This window comes from Mobula hypostoma, chromosome 5 (genome assembly GCF_963921235.1).
Source record: "Mobula hypostoma chromosome 5, sMobHyp1.1, whole genome shotgun sequence".
NCBI classification, from domain to species: Eukaryota; Metazoa; Chordata; class Chondrichthyes; order Myliobatiformes; family Myliobatidae; genus Mobula; species Mobula hypostoma.
Window position 1 is genome coordinate 141,728,608 of NC_086101.1, and position 6,213 is coordinate 141,734,820.

The following is a 6,213-nucleotide window of genomic DNA, read 5'->3' on the forward strand; positions in this document are numbered from 1 at the left end:
AATGTAAAGTTATTCATTTTGGAAGCAAGAACAAAAGAATAGAGTATTACTTAAATTGAAACAATGCAGAAAACTCCCTTGCAAAGTTGGAATTCTATGTGAATGAAATGGAGAATGATAGTACAAAAGTCCAGCAGATACAGGAAAGGCAAATAAAATGGTAGATATTACTCTAAGGGATTTGGAGTTTAAGTACAGGGCACCAGTGAGAACATCTTGAGTACAATGAACAATTTCAGTCCTCCTGTTTAAGGAAAGACATAATTTCATTGAAGGCAGTTCAGAGAAGATTCTGGACAATGAAGGATTGTCTTACTAGGAAATGTTAAACAGGTTAGGACTCTATTTGTTGGACTTGGGAAGAATGAGAGATGGTTTTTTTGAAACATAGGATCTTACATGAGTTATGGCAAATGCTGATTAGATTAGATTAGATTATGAGGACACATAGTCCTCTTTTATTGTCATTTAGTAATGCATGCATTAAGAAATGATACAATATTCCTCTGGTGTGATATCACAGAAACACAAGACTGACCAAGACTGAAAAACTAACAAAAACCACATAATTATAACATATAGTTACAACAGTGCAACAATACCATAACTTGATGAAGAACAGGCCATGGGCACAGTAAAAAAGTTCAAAGTCTCTCTAAAGTCCCACATCTCACGCAGACGGGAGAAGGAAGAAACTCTCCCTGCCACGCCCGACTACAGTCCGAGTCTGAGTCGTCCGAAAACTTTGAGCTCCGATCAGCCCTCCGACACTGAGTACTGAGCACCATCTCTGCCGATCGCTTCGACCCCAGCCTCGGTCGCCAGCAGCAGGCAAAGCCAAGGATTTTGGGGCCTTCCCTCCGGAGATTCTTGGTCGCACAGTAGCAGCGGCAGCGAACCGGGCATTTCAAAAAATTCTCCAGATGTTCCTCTGTGCTTCTCACGTCTGTCTCCATCAAATCAGAATTGTGCACGGCATCCTACTTACAAATACGATATCATTTCACCGGAGAGCTGCACGCGCTGCGTCGTGCCGCTATCTTCTCTTCCTGCCACGAGAGAGGGCAGAATCAAAAGGAATGATTTTAGAATAAGGGAGCATTTATTTTAGATTGCGATGAGAAAGAATTTCTTCTCTCAGAGGGTCCCTTTCTTGATCAGCATCTTTAATACTTCTTACAAACCCATCTGTATTCCACATCAATATCCATAGCCCAGTTCAAAAGTGACTAAAGACTCAGCGCAATGTTATTAACTCATTTGGCCGTTTTTGAAAAACAAACAAGATGGGGTACTGAGCAATGATTAATGACTGGATTAGCAATCCAGAGGCTAGGGCTAACAAACAGAAGACTCGTTTTTAGCCTTCTTCGATGTTGTAAATACCTGATTCAATGGCTTAGTTTTGGTGGCGATGTACCTGCAGGACTGATTGAAGGACCTCCTCCTTACATGAGCTGAGCTGTGGCCTTCGTTGGTCAGAGTTGACCATGGTTGTTGCAACTGAGTTGTCTAGATACGCAAGCCTGGGCAGTACGATATGGAGAGCAAGCAAGCTCCCCCTCTCCACGCATGTGCTGGACCCAAAGGAGTAGCAGAGGCCCTCTGTATAGTTCAAACTCAGCAACATCATCATCTTTTTTTGCACTCTTTTCAACAATGACATCCTTGCTAACGCAGGGCAACAAGAACTGTGAACAGTATTCCAAATGTGGCCTTCCTAATTCTTAAACATATGGTTATGATAAGACTGTACAAAACACTAGTTAGTCTAGCATTATCCACAGTTGTGTTCATCAGACTGCAGGACAGATGTGAAGGATGCTGATGAGCTTTACATGAACATTGTCAGGTCTGGAGGGTTTTTGCTATGAGGAAAGACTCTCTTTACAATAGAAGAAGCTGACAGAGATTTAGCTGCGGATCAGAAGGACTATTTCCCAGTAATACTTGCAATTTAAGGAAATATGCTGAGAAACTCTTCAAAATAGTAAAGGTAGGAACCTCAGAAAAAGTGGTTGTGGCAGAAATTCAGAATATTTAATAAGCACCTGCACAGAAGAACTTGAGAGGTAGTAACAATCAAGACCAGCGGTCCCCAACCACTGGGCCGCAGACCAGTACCGGGCCGCAAAGTATGTGCTACTGGGCCGCGAGGAAACGATATGAGTTAGCTGCACCTTTCCTCATTCCCTGTCACGCACTGTTGAACATGAACATAGGGTTGCCAACTGTCCTGTATTTGCCAGGACATCCCGTATATTGGGCTAAATTGGTTTGTCCCATATGGGACCGCCCTTGTCCCGTATTTCCTCTGCTAAGGTAAAGCGTTCCTCTGAAACCTTTTGTGCTGAAATGGTGTGAAGCGAAGAAGCAATTACCATTAATTTATATGGGAAAAAATTTTGAGTGTTCCCAGACCCAAAAAATAACCTACCAAATCACACATAAAACCTAAAATAGCTCTAACATATAGTAAAAGCAGCAATGATATGATAATTACACAGCCTATGTAAAGTAGAAATAATGTATGTACAGCGTAGTTGGGAAGATTAAGCTAAACCTGATCTGTGGAAAAATCGGCACGTCTGTGCATGTGCACACGGGTGCCCGCGCAAGGCTTCATGGTCATAGTAGTCTTTCTCGGGGTAAACACAAGTATCCCGTCAACACACACACAAATGCTGGTGGAATGCAGCAGGCCAAGCAGTATCTATAGGAAGAGGTACTGTCGACGTTTCGGGCCGGGACCCTTCGCCAGGATTTGACTGCTACTTTTGTTCCTTATTTGGGAGTAAAAAGTTGGCAACCCTAACTGTAAAAGACATGTTGAGGTGAGTTTAACCCTACTTGAGCACCCACCACCCCCGCCCCCGGGTTGGCCAGTCTGCAAGAATATTGTCAATACTAAACCGCTCTGCGGTGCAAAAAAGGTTGGGGACCTCTATTCAAGACCATGAAGAAGGCTGGGAAGTGGGATTAGGTTGAAAAGGACTATTTTTTAAATCAAGGCAGAGTTTGCCTTCCCCAGATGACCCCTGCCCACCAGGGATGACAAGCCCCATCTGCCCGAAGCAACATAAAAATCACTTAAGCAGTTAATCTAAAATTAAAATAAATTCCCAGGAGCTGGACTCCACCTATCTTGGTGTACACTAAATGCATTTTTGTATTTATTGCTCGGCCCAAATGGTAAATTGTGAAACAATGTTAACACTGGTTTAAGCTAGTAAAGCTTGAAAATGGGATGCCACACAATTTAATGAAGTTTGCCAATTTACCAGAACCAATTCACATCTCTTGTCTTTGTACATTGCTTTATTCACATTCAAGACCCTGGATACAGAGTGATATTTTCAAATTTATACTCTACTCTATCATATTGTGATTACTGTTCCTAAAGGCCTTTATAACTAGGAGACCTTCAATTAACCTTTGAGATATGAAATACAAGATGTAAAATAACCCATTCACTCATTGTTTCCTCCCCACACCTATCTAGGAAAGCACTTCTCATATAGTACATGGCATCCTCCATATTAGTGTTGCTCATTTAGTATGCCCAGTCTACATGTAGTTCAAAATCTTCTGCAATTATCATATTGTTCTTGTCATAAACACAGATAATTTCCCAATCAATACTGTACCTTACATTCCAACTACAGTTTGAGGGCTTAGTACAACTCCCAATAATATTTTGTAACCCTTGCATTTTGTTTGCTTCCTCCAGACTGATCGTCCTTCTCGATCTTCTCTGCCAGGACTGTTGCCACTATACCATTTTTTAACATCGGGGCAATTCTGACCTTTCGATTTTTTTCTTTCTCTTTTAAAGGTAAGTACCCGGGAGATTTCCTAACCTTGGGCTTTTTGCGACCACATTTTATTAAAGCCGCTTTATTAAGTACAGCTGTACACCTACTTGTTAATGCAAATACCTAATCAGCCAATCACGGGGCTGCAACTCAATGCAGAAATGCATGCAGATGTGGTCAAGAGGTTCCGTTGTTGTTTAGACCAAATGAGAATGGGGAAGAAATGTGATTTCAGTGACTTTGACCATAAAAAGATTGTTGGTGCCAGACAGGGTGCTTCCAGTATCTCAGAAAATACTGATTTCCTGCGATTTTCATGCACAACAGTCTTGAGAGTTACAGAGAGTGGTGCAAGAAATTTTTTAAGAATCCAGTGAAAGGCAGTTCTGTGGACAAAAGCGCCTTGTTAATGTGGGAAGTCAGAGGAGAACGGCCAGAGTGGTTCATGCTGACAGGAAGGTGACAGTAACTCAAATAACCATGTGTTACAACAATGGTGTGAAGAAGAACATCTCTGAATGCACAACACATTGAACCTTGAAGTGGATGGGCTACAGCGGCAGACGGTCCCAAACGTACACTCAGTGGCTGCTTAATTGGTACAGGAGGTACCTAATAGAGTGACCATTGAGAGTATGTTTCAGTAGTGGCTATTTGGTTGTGCCCCTTTATTTCTATCTGAAGTGTGAATCCATTATCTTGTTACATGTGCTACATGTGCATTCAATTCATGTTTTATTACCCATTTTCTCTTCTTCACTGTAACTGGAGGTTTATCCTTGTATTTATGTGCACTTTTCTTTCCTTACCTATTCTGCTACTCAATATAGGTGATCTTGGACAAGAGACAAAGATGTGCCTATCAGCAAAAAGCCCGGTCCCAAAGACTCTTCAGAAGTATCTGAGTAATGCATTCTCAGCTTCAGATTCTCCATCATTCAATGAGACTTGGGTGCAGCCTTCAAATGTGCATTCATAGCTGGACTGATCCCTGGAACAATCAAGGTCAATTCTGACCTCTGGTGCTGTCCATGTGGAGTTTGCATGTTCTCCCTGTGACCATGTTTCCTCCCACATCCCAAAGGGTTAGAATGGCCTCTGTAAATTTCTCCTAGTCTGTAAGTGAGTGGTAGAATCTGGGAGGAACTCGAAGGGAATAAAAGGCATTTGGGAAATAAAATGTTAAATAAGTGTGGATGGGTGCATGCTGATTGGCACAGTGTTGATGGAGTGAAGGACCTCTCACATTCTATTTGACTTTATGACTATAATTTACCTTCGTAACTACATGGTGCACCTGCTTGCCTGATTTCAGTGCCTTGTGTATAGGGTACCCATATCCTCTATACTTCACGTTTCCAAAATTAATTAATGGTGTTTGCTTTTCTGGTTTTCCTATCAAAGTGAACAAATTCACATTTATGCATATTATTCTGAATTTTCCATTAAAAAATTACCCAAATTGCCTTGAAGATTCTTTACATCTGTCTTATAACTCACAGTCCCAACTAGTTTTGTGTCAATTGTCAACTTAGAAATATTACGTTCAGTTCCTTCATTCAAATCATTGTGAATAATTGATTCCTGCAGCTATCCACTAGCCACTGCCTGCCACTCTGAGAAAGATTCGTACTCTCCTATTTTCTGTTCCCTTTATCAAGAGAAACACACAAAATCAGTGGTTCAGACAGCACCTATGGAGGGAAATGGACAGTTAACATTTTTGGTCGAGACCCTTCACCCAATGCAGTTGACCTGAAATGTTAGCTGTCCATTTCTTTTCGTAGATGCTGCCTGACCTGCTGAGTTCTTCCAACATCTTTCTTCTTTCCGCTTTCCAGCATTTGAGGTCACTTGAGTCTCCAGTCTTTATCTGTGTCATGAGCCCCGTGGTTTGCACAGAGCGTTGAGCCTCAGGGGTTTTCGAGCATCTGTATTTACTAATCAATATCTTAACTGGAGTTGTTAAATCTTTGTGTTTTCACTTTAATCTTGTCAAGTTAATTGTGGCTGGCATATGTTTCCTGCATTCCATGATTATTTAAAGAGGTCTCCCATTTAGTACCTTGTTGCGGTGAGGATGAATTACCTCATTGTGTCACTCAGTCACTGTTCCAAGGCTCTGACTCTTGCTTCTGTCTCTTTCTGGGGATCCTGCCGAGCCTCTGTATCTGAGTCCAGTCCTTTGTGAGCACATCATGACAATCAGGAGTCTTGTGAAAATCCAAATATACCTCATCAACTTTGAGGTAAATATTCTACCTCAAAGACTGTAGTGTTCTTGTCAATCACAATTTCCTTTTCAGTAATCTGTGTCTGATGCAGATGATAATTTCTCAGTGGAGACACAATAACTGCAGATGCTGTAGTCTAGAGGAAATGAAATCAAGCTGTTGGA